The sequence below is a fragment of the Humulus lupulus genome, chromosome 1, assembly GCF_963169125.1.
Source record: "Humulus lupulus chromosome 1, drHumLupu1.1, whole genome shotgun sequence".
NCBI classification, from domain to species: Eukaryota; Viridiplantae; Streptophyta; class Magnoliopsida; order Rosales; family Cannabaceae; genus Humulus; species Humulus lupulus.
Genome location: NC_084793.1, coordinates 174,288,299 through 174,305,096, shown reverse-complemented (window position 1 = coordinate 174,305,096; position 16,798 = coordinate 174,288,299).

Sequence of the window (16,798 nt, the reverse complement as noted above, 5' to 3'; positions counted from 1 at the left end):
GATTTTCATGAAAAAAACTATCTGCCTCGACACACCTCGATGCCACATCGACATGCCTCGACACACCTCGGTGTAATTCATAGAAAGTACATAATTTTTCACTCAGGTGTCTGCTTGAGGTAGTTTTTTTTTAATTTGGGTATTTTTTTTGTGTGATCTATACGTCTGAGATGTGTACACACATATTTGGGAAGTTGAAAGCTTGAAAACATACCCAACTTTGAAAATATGGGGGGTATTATTTTGAACATTGGGGTGTTTACAAACTTTCAACTTCCTAAATGTGTGTGTACACATCTTAGACGTGTAGATCTCAAAAAATACCTAAATAAAAAAAAATCACCTAAAACAAACACTCGAGTGAAAAGTTATGCACTTTTTATGAATTGCATCGAGTTGCATCGAGATGTGTCGAGGCATGTCGAGGTGGCATCGAGGTGTGTTGAGGCATATGTTTTTTTTTTTCCATGAAAATCATGATTTTTAAGGGCTCAAGTTGGGCATCGAGGTACATCAAGGTGTATCGAGTTTTTTGCAAATTTTTATGTTTCAGATATAAAAATTGTGAAAAAAATTGAAAAAAAAAAACAAAAAAATCATGCATAGATATATTCGAAATGCATAAATTAGTATCTTAATTGAACTTTTAGTGGGTTTAAGTTTTATATCATAAAAAAATATCATGGGACATTTTATATTTAGTCTCCATGGATACTTTAAGAGAGAAGAAGAAAGAGAAGAAAAAATAGGAGGAGGATGCCAAAGTTGGGGAAGTTTTATCAAAGAAATTTGGTGGTGATGATGATTTTGTGGTGGCTGCCACAACTCTCCAAAAAATCAAAGGGTGACTCGAGAAGAGAGAGAGAGAAGAGAGATGGAGGCTAAAAAAAATGAAAATGATTTTTTTATAAACCAAACAAATAGTAGCATTATTTTGGAATATTGATAAATGATGATATTTTTTGGATATATAAACCTACACTATGCATAAATACTCAAATTTTCCTTTCGGAAATAATTACATTTTCTATTTGGAATTTGGAAGGTGAATAGAAATATGTCTACTTTTCTATTTGGAATTTGGAATTTGGAATGTGAATAGAAATATGACTACGTAGGGGTTAGTAACTTGAGCTACTTAGCATGTTAAATGGACATCCAGAAATTGAATATGTTGATTTGTTGTCAGTACTTGATGAATGGACATCCAAAACTTGCTAATGTTGATTGGTTCTTGAAATTGTAAGTGCTGCCTCAAATGACATCGTGATTTAGTGGTACTAACATATTATGCAAATTTATGACTTGACTTTGGAATGAGAGTTCTCTACCAACATATTAAGCTTTTGCATACATATAATATTGTTTGATTGCTTCTCTCAAATTCCTTTTTTTCTCATTGGATTTTATTTTTTTGTCTTTCTTTTCTAGTACTTACAGGCTCCACGATTCTTTTATTCTAGTGACATTGCACTGTTGGTCTCTAATCCCATGAACATTGTTTTTAGTCTATATCTCCAAGCACATTGCTCCCTCCTCTACAACCTCCCATAACCATAAATATCATCTCACAGTTTGTAATTGAGTTTATAATAACGTGTTTTGTTTTGCCATTCTTTTAGTTTTAGCTTCATCTTGATAGTTTCCAAGGGTTAATTGGTTTTCAATTTAAAAACAATAGTTTTGAAATATTACTTTGAAATATATAAATTAAAAGTGATGATTGGAAACTATTTAAAATTTTACCTTTTTAAATATTTGTTAGGAACACTTATTTTGCATACCCAAAATACATACAGTGATGTGACATATGTCTTAAATGACACATAAATATAATGTGTCATACTTTAAAAAAAATTGAACATCGTTGTGTGAATTTTAAGTGTGTACTTATTATTAATAATGATTGAATTTTTATATATAAAAAAACACGATATGTATTTTTAGACTTTATTTAACATTTTTTAAAACAAACAACCCGTCCATCATGTATTTTAGTGAGTCCAACTTATTTAAAGCCTTTTTAATTGATAAAGTCATATCTAAATCTTTTATCTTTAGTTGTAGCTCAACTCTTTATTTATTTGGGATCTATTTTTCAGTTTCATATTACCATTTTTTTAAGATATAAATATCATTTGTTTTCTTAGTATAATCTTTTTCAATAGACCAAAGGATATAAGATGTGAAAATTCCTAAAATCATATATATTCTGTAACGTCCCAAATTTGCTAATAAGACTTAGTGCTTTGATTAATGTGTCAGGAGGGTAAAATTTGATTTATATGTGAAACTAATTGAATATATATGTGATTATGCGGTATACATGACTTATATGGTGATATGAATATATATATATGCATATTTATGTATATTAAATACGCATGTGAGCCCGCTTTTGCTAATAAATGCATATTTGTAATTTTGACCTGTTGATGGTATAAATATAATTGTTATACCCAGATTTCGAGCCATAGTAAATATGACCTCGAAAGCTGAGTTCGCAATAAATGGTCTCGTGAGGATTAGAGTATGATCTAGGATTGTAAATCGAGCCTGCAAAGTATGATATATGGTCTCGAATGTGGTGACCTCGAAATGATCTCGATCTCGAAAGGTAGCTCCGAGAACACCTTCATCTTCAGGAACTTCGGAGCATGGGTCTTGAGCTCGATATACTATCTCGAAAGCAATGTTAGCTCGGGAGATGTCAGTGGCTCGCACAATGACATGAAACCCGAGATGCTGAAGCCTTGGAGATACGCTATAACCACTTTGAATATCTACAAGTATTGTAAACATGAGATGTAATCCTCATTTATTGATGTAAATCCCCAAGAATCGTGGGATATTATTTAGTCAGTTATGCATTCCCTGGTCTTCAGGGACGTTTCCTTTTTTATCTGATTAAAGGCATTTAAAGCCATTTATTTTTATTCACAAAAGAGTAACTACCCAAAATATGTGGGATAGTATTCTGCATCCATCTCTATAAATAGAGAAGCCATGCACCATTGTAAATGACCGAAATTCTGATCCTTGAGAGAAAACTCTGGAGAATTCATGCTAAAGAATTGTTCAGAGATAATCTTGAGATTAATAACAGAAACTCGTGGACTAGGCAGATTTAACTGCTGAACCACGTAAAAAACCGTGTGTTTGATTCGTTTATTTCTTTTGGCCATTGTCTTTAATTGTTTACGTGCTCTCTTCTTTTATCTGTTGACGAAAAACGGCGTCAACAGTTTGGTGCTTTCATTGAGAGCCTTAAGCATCCATCCCTGAGAGATTCATGGCTGCAAACAATCAGAACACTCCTGAAGAAAATTACCCAAGGCGCCCTGGAAAACAACCAATGGAGAACCCGGATGCTGATGAAAGAAGTGGGTCCTCTGATTCCCGGGGACCACCTCCACAACCAAGGGATGAGGACATGTACTACAATCCTGAGCGTTATGTCCCTATTGTAGAATTGGAGAATCGGCAACTGAAACAGTTGTTGGCAGAAGCCAACAAACGTAACGAGGAGTTGACCAGGATAGCCGCAGAGGCGCAGGAGGCTCAGCCCCCGCCTCCACGCGAAAACCAAGTCCCTCCTCCAAGGGACGTGCACGTTCCTCCCCGGAGGCCCCGTGGACGTCCACGAAAAAATGCTGCCACAAGGAGGCCGACACAACCTCCAGCACCAGCAGAGCCATCTGCTCCTTCTAGGCCCCAGAGGAGTACCCGAGCTCGGGTCCCGCCTAATCCACCTGTGGAAGTGCCTGCAGGAACTGAGAATAACCGAGCTCCTGCTGAGGCTCGGACTCAGGTTCCTGGTAGTGCACCGAACGCGACTGACCCATCTCGGGCAAATTCTGGACCCTCTAGGCCGAGGCAAGGGCGGCCACCACCGTCGCCTATACGGTTCCCTCCGTCTCCCATAAGATATCCTTCACCTCCCCGTAGAAACGCTCAACCTGATCGAGATCAGGATCAAGGGCGTACAGGGGAAAGACAAGGAAACAGGGAGACGTTCCGGGAGCGGAGAGGCGCACCATCTGAGAGAAGTCAGACGTCTCGGTCTCGCACTGCGGAGACGAGGCGACGTAGAAAGGATCCACCACGAAATGACCAATCAATGAGTTTCACCAGTGATGAGTCCGGAGAGACTAGGTCCGTCAGTAAACACGACCGAGGTCGTAAAAATACTGGAAATCGCAAAAGTCATCCTGACCTGCGAAATCATCTGAATCAGAGCAGGGGAAAGGGAGATCAGACAAATCCGGATCTAAGGAATCATCTGAATGGGCGTAGAGATCCCTCATGGAGATGCGAGCCTGGGATCACGATTAATGACTATCAATTCCAGACACCACCTAAGGACCCAGTTCAAGAAAGGATTGATCAGCTCGAAAAAGCCTTTAGGCTTTTGAAGAATGAACGAGGGAGTGGTCGATACGAGGACTCTGATGAGGAGCTCGAACCATTTGCTCCTAATATTTCTAACACTCAATTTCCTCAAGGGTTCCGGATTCCTCACGTCCCAGCGTTTGAAGGAAAATCCGACCCATGTAGCCACCTGAGTACATTCAACACTATTATGAGAGCCAGTAATGTAGGTTACGAGCTCAGATGCATGTTGTTTCCGACATCATTGGTCGGACCTGCCAAGAGTTGGTTCGAGAAGTACAAGAGACACTCTATAACTTCGTGGGATCAATTGTCTAGAGACTTCAAGAAGCAGTTTCGGGCTATGATGGGAGTCAGACCCGAAGCATCCACTTTGACTAACGTCCGACAACAACCGGGCGAAACACTGAAAAGCTACCTGACAAGATTTAATCTAGAGGTCGCCCGAGCTCGAGACGTGGATGACAGTGGGCACTTGATGGCCATCCGAGCTGGTGTGTTACCTGGAAGTGCCCTTTGGGATGACATGCAAGGGAAACCGGTGAGGTCAATAACCGAGTTTAACAAGAGGGCGCAGAGATTTGTCAATGTAGAGGAGGCGAGGTCAACGCTAAAAGCAACCTCGCAAACCGAAACTACAATGATAAACATTAACTCCGCCTCAACCTCGGCTGACCCAGCGGCTTCACAGCCTACCTCAGAAAATCCCTCTAAGAGGAAAAAGAGCGAGGGAAATAACCCTGACGCTGAAGGAGGAAAGAAAAAGAAAGGAGAAAGGTATTACTCCGTATATAAGGTACACACCGAGCTCAACGAGTCTCGGGAAAATATATACCTGGCTAATGAAAACCAGGTCCCCTTCAGGCGTCCGGACCCAATGAGGAATCAAAAGTCCAAGAGGGATTCCAGTAAGTATTGCCGGTTTCATAGAGACACCGGACACACAACTGATGAGTGCCGACAGCTGAAGGACGAGATCGAAGGGTTGATCTCGAGAGGTTATTTCCGGCAGTATGTCAAAAACCAGAGTACTGGACAGACTACTGCAAGCCAGAGAGTAGCAGCACTTCCGGCAACACAGAATAATAACTCCCGATCTCGGGAAGAAGACAGGCCTCCGCCGATAGATGGAGAGGACGTAATAACCATCTCGGGAGGTCCTCATCTCGCAGGAGGGGGTAGAAATGCTCAAAAGTGATATGTGAATGAGCTGAAGACAGGGGACGGGTCTCCTTATGAACCCGAACCAAGGGCACCAAAAAGCCAAAGAGTTGAAACTCAGCCTATAACCTTCACCGAGGAAGATGCCTCCCATGTCCAGTTCCCTCATCATGATCCACTTGTCATCACCTTGCAGCTTGCCAACAGAAGAGTGCGCCGAGTTCTCATAGATAATGGGAGCTCGGTTAACATTCTTTATAAAGCAACACTAGAGAGAATGGGACTCTCCCTTCGCGACCTGAAGGCTTGTGCAACCACTTTGTACGGCTTTTCTGGAGAAGGAACTGCCTGTATGGGATCCATTGAACTCCCTGTGACCTTGGGAGACTATCCAGTCTCGGTGACCAAGATAATGGAGTTTGTGGTAGTAGAGTTACCATCTGCCTACAATATACTACTCGGGAGACCCGCCCTGGTCGGGCTGGGGGCAGTATCATCTGTAAGGCATCTGGCCCTTAAGTTCCCAACCCCAAGCGGGGTCAGAACATTAAAAGGAGATCAATTGGCAGGAAGGGAGTGCTACAGCATTTCCTTGAGGGGAAAGAAACAAACGAGCGCTCAAGCACTCGTTGTCATACAAAATAAAGATGGGACAGTTTTAGAAATTGATGAGGAGATCGATCCGAGGATTGAGGAAAAAGTTGACCTCCAACCTTTGGAAGAGCTCGAGGAGGTTTAGCTCGAGGAAGCTGATCCCTCAAAGAAGGTGAAGGTCGGAAAACACCTCCAAGACGAATCAAAATAGCAATTAATTTGCTTTCTGAAGAAAAACCAGGATGTCTTCGCATGGTCACACTCTGACATGGTGGGAATAAGCCCTAATGTAGCGAGCCACGCATTGAATATAGACAAAAGCTTTCCCCCGAAGCAGCAAAAGCGAAGACAGCTGGATGAAGACAGAAAGAAAGCACTAAAGGAGGAAGTTGACAGGCTGAAAGCAAATAATTTCATTAGGGACGCCTTTTACCCTGACTGGGTGGCCAATCCAGTGTTGGTCCCGAAGCCCAATGGGACGTGGAGAACGTGCATTGACTACTCGGACCTCAACAAGGCCTGCCCAAAAGACTGTTTTCCACTGCCGAGAATTGACCAGCTCGTAGACGCCACGGCGGGGCATGGTCTAATGTCGTTCATGGATGCCTATTCTGGATATAACTAGATTCCCATGCACGCCCCCGACCAAGAGCATACGAGCTTCATCACAGATAAAGGGCTCTACTGCTACAATGTCATGCCATTCGGACTCAAGAATGCCGGAGCCACGTACCAGCGGCTCGTAAACATGATGTTCTCAGAGCAAATAGGGAACAACATGGAAGTTTATGTTGATGACATGCTTGTAAAGTCTCAACTTAACAAGAACCATGTTGATGACCTCGAAGAGTGCTTTGGCGTGCTCAGAAAGTACAACATGAAGTTGAATCCTCAGAAGTGCACTTTTGGGGTGTCTTCAGGAAAATTTCTGGGTTTCATTGTCAACTCTCGTGGGATCGAGGCTAATCCCGACAAAATAAAGGCCCTGATCGATATGCCTTCGCCTCGGAAGCATAAAGATGTTCAAAGCTTGACTGGCAGGATGGCAGCTCTGAACAGGTTCATCTCGAAGTCAACGGACCGCGGTCTCCCATTCTTCAACTTATTGAAAGGAAGTAAGAAGTTCGAATGGACAGATGAGTGCGAGCTAGCCTTTCAGGAGCTCAAAAAGCACTTAGCCGAACCACCCATCCTATCGAAGCCTGAGACGGGAGAAGTACTGTTCCTATACCTCTCAACTACCGAACACGCGATAAGCGCGGTGCTTGTTCGAGAAGAAGAGAGAGTACAGAAACCCGTCTATTATATCAGTAAAAGATTACTGGGGGCAGAGTCAAGATATCCACTGATGGAGAAGCTCGCCCTCAGTCTAATCCACTCATCTCGCAAGCTCCGCCCTTACTTTCAGGCACATCCTATCCATGTACTAACATATCAACCACTAAGGCAAGTCTTGTCTAAACCAGAGGCGTCTGGTCGGCTCCTTAAATGGGCTGTTGAGCTCGGACAGTTCGAGATCACCTACCATCCGAGAACGACCATTAAGGCACAAGCGTTGGCGGATTTTATAGTGGAGTGCACCGGTATAGCCGACGACAAGGTAACAACCACGGCCCACGAGCTGTGGAAACTTTACGTCGACGGGTCGTCAAATGAAAATGGAGCAGGGGCAGGAATTATTCTGATCACTCCTGCAGGGAGCAAATTTCACTCTGCTTTAAGGTTCGGCTTTAAAGCATCGAATAATGAAGCTGAGTACGAGGCTTTACTTGCGGGACTACGAATAGCAAAAGAGCTCAAGGCCAAAGCTATACATTGCTACAGCGACTCCCAGCTCGTGGTTAATCAAATCTTGGGAGAATACCAGGCTCGTGGCACAAAAATGGCAGCTTATCTGGAGAAGGCAAAATCCGCATTAGAGTTTTTCGAGTTTTATGCAATCGAACAGGTTCCCCGAGAACAAAACTCAAATGCAGATGCCTTAGCTCGGCTCGCCACTTCTGCCGAAAATGAGGAGCTGATTGTTGTACTCGTAGAACACCTGTCAGCACCCAGCATTACTGAGCCAGACGAGGAAGATGTGTGTATGATCGAGACAGAGCCGACCTGGATGAGCCCGATAGTTGATTATCTCGAAAATGGAATTCTTCCAAAAGATCGAAATCAGGCTCGGAAACTAATGTATCAACTTCCTCGTTACACCATCCTGGACGGAAAGCTATACAGAAGAGGGTATTCCATGCCGTTGCTCAGATGTGTAACTCCTCCCGAGGCAAAGAAGATTATTGAAGAAATTCATGAAGGGTTCTGCGGAGACCATACCGGGGGGCATAGCCTGTCCAAGAAGATTATACGCCAAGGATATTTCTGGCCAACCATTAAAACGGACTCTTTCGAGTACGTGAAAAAGTGCGACAAATGCCAGAGATTCGCCACGATACCCTGAGCTCCACCTTCCGAACTGATCATGTTGACATCCCCATGGCCTTTCGCGGTATGGGGCATCGACCTCATAGGATCACTCCCAACTGGCAAAGGAGGAGTAAAATATGCTGTGGTCGCGGTTGATTACTTCACAAAATGGACGGAGGCTGAACCATTGGCGACCATAACTTCGAAAAAGATCCTAGATTTCGTGGTAAAGAACGTTGTATGCCGATATGGAGTACCAAGAAAGATTGTATCTGATAACGGAACCCAGTTTGATTGCGACTTATTCACCAACTTTTGTAACAAGAACGGCATAATAAAGAGTTTTTCGTCAGTGGCTCACCCTCAGGCGAATGGTCAGGTCGAGGCCGTTAACAAAACTCTCAAGAGTTCTCTAAAGAAAAAGTTGGAGGAGGCAAAGGGACGATGGCCCGAGGAGTTACCCCAAGTCCTTTGGGGATATAGAACTACAGCTCGGACATCGACGGGACATACCCCGTTCTCTCTAGCGTACGGCTGCGAGGCAATGTTGCCCATCGAGGTCAAAATCCCAACAATTCGAACTCAAATTTACAATCAGGATTCAAACCACACTCAGCTCGAAGAAACCCTAGACTTGATCGAAGAAAAAAGGGAAGAGGCTCAGCTAAGAAATGTTGCTTACCAGCAACGAACCACAAGATATTTCAATAAAAGGGTTCGAGATCGAAAGTTCGGAGTGGGAGATCTGATATTGAGACGCGTATTCTTAGCAACCCGAGATCCAGTGGCTGGAGTGCTTGGGCCAAACTAGGAAGGACCGTACCATATAGAATCATTCATCCGACCTGGCGTATACAAACTGGCGAGATTAGATGGGAGCCTGATACCACGAGCATGGAATGGCAAACACCTTAGACCTTATTATCAATAGTATAGGAAAAGTGTTGCCTGTAACTATGATTTTCTATCTATATTAGTTTGTTTTTGAATTTCATCAAATAAAAGGTCTACTTTGTTTCACATGTAATTTATTTTTATTTTTGCAATCTCTCTTAATTTAATAACCTATGGTCACACTCATAGGATATTAAGGGGGCATCATTGGTATACATACCACCAGCTTAAAAAATAAAAAATATATAAAGTATTTGGATATAACCAAGTACGCGATCTTAGATAATTCGGACATAACCGAATTATCAAAAATATAAAGTATTTGGATATAACCAAGTACGCGATCTTAGATAGTTCGAACATAACCGAATTATCAAAAACATAAAGTATTTGGACATGACCAAATACGCGAGCTTAGATAGGTCGGATATAACCGAACCATCAAAAAACCTAAATATTTGGAGTTAACCAGATGTGCAAACACAACAGGTTTGGAACAAACCAGCCAAATTATCGATCGATGATAAATGGGAGCCTAAACCTATTGCGAGATAAGTCAAAGTCGAGGCTGGAATATCTTAGAAAAATAGTTTCGAACTCTTAACCTCGGAGCCAAAATACTGAGGATGAGGAAAAGTGACTAAAAAAAGATATAACCAAATCATTCATATTACACGCCATATAAGTACTTTTCAGTTCATGGTTAAAGTAATGTCCGACCTTGATAAATTCGGACATAACTGAATTATCTAAAATATAAAGTATTTGGATATAACCAAGTACGCGATCTTAGATAGTTCGAACATAACCGAATTATCAAAAACATAAAGTATTTGGACATGACCAAATACGCGAGCTTAGATAGGTTGGATATAATCGAACCATTAAAAAACCTAAATATTTGGAGTTAACCAGATGTGCAAACACAACAGGTTTGGAACAAACCAGCCAAATTATCGATCGATGATAAATGGGAGCCTAAACCTATTGCGAGATAAGTCAAAGTCGAGGCTGGAATATCTTAGAAAAATAGTTTCGAACTCTTAACCTCGGAGCCAAAATACTGAGGATGAGGAAAAGTGACTAAAAAAAGATATAACCAAATCATTCATATTACACGCCATATAAGTACTTTTCAGTTCATGGTTAAAGTAATGTCCGACCTTGATAAATAACGAGGTTGGAAGCGGATAATTCGAATAAACTATGCATGAATGCATCGAATTTCGAGCCTAAATCTAAACTATGTTTGTATGAATTAAATAAACATAACTAGCTCATCAATGTAAGAATATGCAAAATATTTCGAGCCAAGAAATGTAAAGCATATAAAAGGAATAGTTAAAGAAATTGTGTCAGCCCCATGGGCACAAATTTGAATAGTTACAAGAATGAGGGGACGCAGCCCCGATAACTGATTTCTCCGAGATCGGATTTAAGGAAGAGGAGTATCCTTGGCCTTCTCAGCATCAGTATCACCAGACCCTCCAGGACGAATAGCATGGCTATCCTGCTGGGCCACCTCTCGAGCAGCTACACTTGCCTCGAGACGGGCATTCCACCGCTCAACATATGTGGCTTCGAGAGGACCCAGGAAGCTGGTGTCGAGGTCGGCATTGTCGGCCCAAAGCTTGTACATGGCCTGGTCGACCGCTTTCTCCTTCTGCTCCTTAGACTCGTTCAGGAGGCGGACCTTCTCGCTCTCCAAGAGGTCGAGGGTAGCAGATTTCTCCTCTTCGAGCTTGGCATTGGCCTTCTCGAGCTCAGCATTTGACTTTTCCAGCTCCTCGAGATGGGTCTTTAGTTTGTCAAGTTCAGACTTCGAGTCTTTGAGCTCGTCAACCATCTTAAGCTCGAGATCCTTCGACTTCTGAGCCAGAGACAAGCTCGTTTGCACCTCGTTGGTCAGTTTATAGTTGAGCTGTGCTGAAACAACAAGGGCCTGAAACACAAACGAATCAGAATTGCGAATTGAGGCATAAATACTTAAAATAGAGTTGAGAAGACTACCGCGGCGGTGAGTTCGATACTCTTCTCATAAAGAGTGTTGCAGTCTGAGGCCTTGCGCACGAGATCCCAGTGGTCGGCGCCAAAGCCAGAAAAGCTTTGACCTACCCGAGAAAGAACGTCCGAGCTGAGTACAGCCCCTTCTGTCCCAGCGGCACCATCAAGTACATACTCCTCAGTGTGGGTTTGAGCCGTTGGCAGCTGAACCGTTGAGGTAGAAGGCTTCTTCGGGGGCCGAACAACTATTAACCGGGTTTTGGTGGGAGACAGCGAGACGGATGCAGTCGGGCCTGACCCATCAATCTGGGCAGTCGGTTCCTTGGAGGTGTTTGCAGTGGTCTGGGCCGTGGGAGTCATCTCGCGATGTTTAGGTACCTTGGACGGTCGGTCGGATCTCTTTGGTATCTTCGGGCGTTTACTCTTCTGGGCGCCAGCTCCCCCATCGCTAAAAAGCACGGCGTCGAGGTCGGGATTCATGGCACCTGCACAATGACAGTGAGTTAAACAATAATAATAACTTTGAAAAAATATGGAAACCAGTTGAAGAAAAAACCTAACTGAGACTCTCCCCCGAGCTCGAGCTTGGGGACCATGAAATTCCCCCGTCTTCAGAAGAGGCGGGGGGAGTGCCTTCCCTATAAGTTGGTGATAACCTCGAGAGGTCCCTATAATCATTGGTCCCATACTGCACAGCTATCCCATTCCACACCTCGTCCGTGGTGTACATAGTGTCGTATTTCCCGAGCCCACTATCAAACCTATGGACACAGTCATCTACCCAACTCCATATGTAGAAGTGGTATCTATCCTGTGGGCATGAGACTAGTCTATTGGGCCTGTGTTTTAATACAGTGGGGGACCACATTCGCGAAGTAGGAAGGGTTTTACCTCCATCGGAGTCCGAACTCGAGGCTTCATCATTGGCCTCATTCCCCGACCGCGGACTTCTCGAGCGAATTGGGAGAGATACCCTCCTTTCTCTCCTCGGAGGAAGGATGCCTGTGGGCAGTGGCACTTCCTCCCAGCGTTCATATTTTTTACTGGACCAGTCAGAGGTTGACTGGCCCTGTCCCAACAACCCACAAGCTCGTAGCTTGTCCTCATGTAATAGAAATGAGAGAGATCTCCTGCCGTAAGGGAGTCGGAGCAAGGTCTCTCGGTGCCCCTTCATTGTCTCGTCAGGGGTGGGACGCTGAAAGTTAGCTGAAAGGCGAGATACACTTCAACTAAATATGGATTTAAGGGCTAAAATTCCGAGCTCAAAAATAGAAAGTAATGAGAATACTTACGAATCCGCCTGAACGAACGATGTCGAGACGGGGACAGACCGTCTGTCCAGAAAAAAGCCTTCTTGAAGTCAGGAGGGTGGTTCGGAAGATCTTCAAAGATCTTCGTCTCTTTGGGGTAGCTCGAAAGATAGTAGAAACCATCTCCTCCCCGAGCTCGGGAGGGATTACTCTTCAAACAAAAGAGATATAAAATCTCTTGGGGTGAAGGCCCTGTCCACCCCAGCTCGTGGAACAAGGACCTCAGGGCAGACAGCACCCTGTATGAATTGGTGTTGAGTTGGAATGGAGCCAACCCAACGAAATCAATGAAGTCTCTGAAAAAGGACTTCAGGGGCAGTAAAGCTCCTGCCCTTATATGTTCCTGGCTCCAGGCTGCGTATTTTACACTGGAATCGCGGCCCCCAGGGGCGAAACAGCTCCGTTCATGCCTAGTCGGAGCTCGACACTTCAGTGTGTCCAACGAACTAAGGCCATGGAGGGCCAAGAGATCAGTTATTTGGTCAGTGGTGGTAACTGAGCTCTGGTAGAACTCGGCTTCAAACATCTCCCTCCTAGGCTGCGAAGACGAAGGCTCCGCTATTAAGGAAAACTGGAGTTCCCCTGGGTGGTATGCAACCGTGACTTTTAACGCAGGGTCGAGGGGAACTGGCCTAGGTCCTGGGTTGGGCTCCGGATAGATGGCTTCCCGAAGAACTCTTCTCTTCTTTTCAATAACCTCGTCTATCTGGCGACGATAGTGGGCTCGAATGTCTTCTTGCTCGCGTGCGATTTCGTATTCTTTAATTCGACGTTGGTTCTGGGCAAAGACCGATTATGGGCTCGGAGATTTGGGCTCGTAAGGGATTGCTCGTAATGACCCCCACCGTCTTTCCGGATTCTGTGACATCTAACGAGAAAGAAAAAATGGTGAGGGCCATGCATGCAAGAATCACGAGCTCGATGGGATGAACTCGAAGATTTAAGGACAAGAAACTAAGTATTAAGACCCTTACTAAAGAGTCAGAGCGTGTGTTCCACAGGGAAGAAAAGGAGCGTGGATGATTTTTTGAAAATCCCGAAATTCAAGGGAAAGAAAGGTGGCGGTTAGCCAGGAAAGGGCATTTTTGGGTTTCGTGCAATTGTCAAGAATAAGGGTTTTTACCTGAAAACTTAGTGTACAAGAAACATGGCCTAAAATTTTCAAAACCCAGAAAGTTGAAACTTCGTTCAAACGACAAAACTGGGTATAAACCAGAGACGAACATCCAGAATGAAAATCTAGAAGGCATAGAAGCCCATCAGTTCAAAACTTCCTATCGTATCATTCTAAGAACGTAAACTAGCATACACAACAAGAACAGTATGGGTAAAAAGCTGAAAACAAAAATGGCATACTTACACAGTGATGGTGATTGCAGCAAAATCGTCATTTGGAGAAGAGGTTGCAAGAAAGAACTCGCTGACTCGAACAGACCAGGATTCCTTTGTTTCTTGGGTCGAGAGAACATGCACGGGACAGAAGCTTCTTAAGAAAGTCTCTGGTTTTCTTGTTTTTTCCTTCCTGGCTTACGGTGAACAAACGTGAAGAAGAAGACGAAGAGGGGGCCTTGTATATATAGGTGGGAAAATTAAATTAATCAGGAGCGTTGATTAAAATCCTCAACAGATCGAACGGATGGGGATCAATGACAAGATGGCGCCGAAAAGTTGTCAGATGAACGATCGTGGGCGTGTTCCCAAGGTACTCAAGTACCTAAAGTGAGTAATACCCATCTGGCACGTGTCCATTTTCAAGAGCGTATGACGGTACGATTCCCAGGGAAAGTAGTTCAAAAGTTTCCTTCTCTTAGGATTCGAACAAATACTTTTGAGGGGGCAAGATGTTATACCCAGATTTCGAGCCATAGTAAATATGACCTCGAAAGCTGAGTTTGCAATAAATGGTCTCGTGAGGATTAGAGTATGATCTAGGATTGTAAATCGAGCCTGCAAAGTATGATATATGGTCTCGAATGTGGTGACCTCGAAATGATCTCGATCTCGAAAGGTAGCTCCGAGAACACCTTCATCTTCAGGAACTTCGGAGCATGGGTCTTGAGCTCGATATACTATCTCGAAAGCAATGTTAGCTCGGGAGATGTCAGTGGCTCGTACAATGACATGAAACCCGAGATGCTGAAGCCTTGGAGATACGCTATAACCACTTTGAATATCTACAAGTATTGTAAACATGAGATGTAATCCTCATTTATTGATGTAAATCCCCAAGAATCGTGGGATATTATTTAGTCAGTTATGCATTCCCTGGTCTTCAGGGACGTTTCCTTTTTTATCTGATTAAAGGCATTTAAAGCCATTTATTTTTATTCACAAAAGAGTAACTACCCAAAATATGTGGGATAGTATTCTGCATCCATCTCTATAAATAGAGAAGCCATGCACCATTGTAAAGGACCGAAATTCTGATCCTTGAGAGAAAACTCTGGAGAATTCATGCTAAAGAATTATTCAGAGATAATCTTGAGATTAATAACAGAGACTCGTGGACTAGGCAGATTTAACTGCTGAACCACGTAAAAAACCGTGTGTTTGATTCATTTATTTCTTTTGGCCATTGTCTTTAATTGTTTACGTGCTCTCTTCTTTTATCTGTTGACGAAAAACGGCGTCAACAATAATTATATGTGTTATGTGATCGAGACCACATTATTATGTGGATATATTTGCGATATTTGGCGCGAGGCGATCCTAGAGAGCAAGTTAGCGGAAAAGTCACAACGGGGTCAAATACCCAACTCGGGGTGAGCCTAAGGGTATTTTGGGAAACTTAGTGCGTATTCGGGGTTTATTGAGTAATGGGTAGTTATTTGGTGATTATTTGGGTATGTCGGGATTAATTGGGGATCTATAGTGCTATTTGAGGATTAGCAGGAGATGTGGCAAATAACGGTATCGCCATTGGGGGCATTGAAGAGTAAGGTTTTGGTCTATGGGCACTTTAGTCCTTTTGGTGTCAAGGAATAAACTTAGGAAACCTTGAGAAATAATCAGATAACACAAAACACACTTAGTCTCTCTCTCTCTCTCCCTCGTTTGCTCTCTCTCTCTTTGAGGAAACTTTGGAAAATTGAAAAGGGAAGCACTAAATCTCTAAATTTTGGGGCAATGATTGCTGGGGAAATTGAAGCTTAGTGGAGCTGGAAGCTTCTAAGCTTAAGGGAGCAGCTAGGATCGATTCAACCAGAGGTAATCAGAAGTTTAGGTTCTGAATTTTTTCGTAAGTTTTGAAAGTTCTTGGTGAATTCTTGGTTTCTAGGAGGTTTTTGGTTAAGTTTTTAGATGTTTGTACTGCCCTGAGTGTAACATTGAGGTGTAGGGGTTTAGTTCTGGCTTTAGTTCACATTTGGGGTGAATTTTGGTAATTTGGCTCGGGGGAAAAATGCTGGAAATTTTGAGTTCGCGGGGTCGCACCGCGGCGCTATTCTTGGAGAGTCGCGGTCCGCATGAACTCAGAGGCCTAGGGGGGTTCGCTGAGCTGCCTTAGCATCGCGATGTTGGGTGGGTTGTGTCGCGGCGCGTGTCTAGTAAATACACTTGGGAGGCTCTCTAACTTGTAGAGGGCCGCGACACTATTGAGGGGCACTGCGACTCAAATAGGAAATTTTGGCCAAATAGGGTTTTTAAGCTCAGGAACTCAAATCTAAAGGCTCGGGAAGGATTCTACTACTCAATTTAGTAGAATTCGAGATCCCAAAGGCTAGAAATTTACCTTGAAGCTCTTTAATAGTCTAAGTGATTGATGGTTTCCATTATTGCATTGTGACTAGGTTATACCACTAGGGATCGAGAATAGGGATCGTGCTCGGGATCGCCATACATTGTCTGCTCAGGACTCGAGGTAAGAAATCTGCACCCTGGTCGTGGTCGGGGCTTGGACCCCTGTAAATGGATATGACTGTGGTTATAAATGTGATAACTCGATTGGGCATGCTTGTATATGCTGCATCTAGTTATGTATTATGCAATCTATATGTTTAATTATATCAAATCTGAAAGCTCGGCCTAAGGGA